Below are 918 nucleotides of genomic sequence, written 5' to 3' on the forward strand. Positions count from 1 at the left end.
CAATTACTGCATAGTTAGCATCCTCATGTGTAGATGTAGATGCTTACCAGCAGTAATTAGCTAGACTTTGCAGTAAAGTGTCTCACGTAGATGCATGCACCCTGGGAGGTGAAAGGAGGCACACCTGGAGCTCTCCATGGTCCTCAACTGGCCAGGTTTGGGTCCGTCTGCTTTCAGTATCTCCAGGTCTGAAGCAGAGCCATCAGGAGAAGTGCCCCAGGGCATGGGACACCAGAATGGAGTATTGCTAGCTCCAGGGCAGTCTCACTGGTAGGCCCACTCCCAACCCCAGGAGAAGCCTGGAGATCTCTGCTTCCTGGCACTCCGGGTCAAGGACAAATCTACTTGGCAGACCTCCCAGATCCAGGGTCACCACCAGAATTTCTAGCTCTATAGTAGACTCCTCAGTTGGACTGCTATGGTGCCAGAGACATCACTGGGATCCTATTTTGGATTTGGCAAAAGTTCATCGCACCTGAGATATTTCAAAAGCAACATTTTGCGCTTAATGAAATGAGGTTTTCCTACCCAGAACATTTCTGAGTGGCTCTAAGGACAACACCACTACCCTCCACCATGACTGAGGGCTACTAAACAGGCCCAGGACTCCTGTGGGGGCCAGAGTTGGCGAAAGGAAACACTCTGAATCCTGAAAATGCCACTGTTAAGGTGGTCCTTATAAACTGGCCTCTGGCCTCTAATCCTGTGCTGTTCCAGGGTCTTTAGCCAAAGAATTACTCACAATCAGAGCTGGTTGCTAGTTGCAGCCTTTCCAACATGTTCTTTTTTTAAACATGTTTTAACAAATCATATTATTTTGGAACAGGTATTTGATCTTTTTTTCCTATAAGTAAAACATTTGCACTGACATGTTTTTCTCCTTTTCCCTGAAATGCAGCTTTTACTTTTACATTTTTT

This window comes from Crocodylus porosus, unplaced genomic scaffold (genome assembly GCF_001723895.1).
Source record: "Crocodylus porosus isolate Cpor-Errol unplaced genomic scaffold, CroPor_comp1, whole genome shotgun sequence".
NCBI classification, from domain to species: domain Eukaryota; kingdom Metazoa; phylum Chordata; order Crocodylia; family Crocodylidae; genus Crocodylus; species Crocodylus porosus.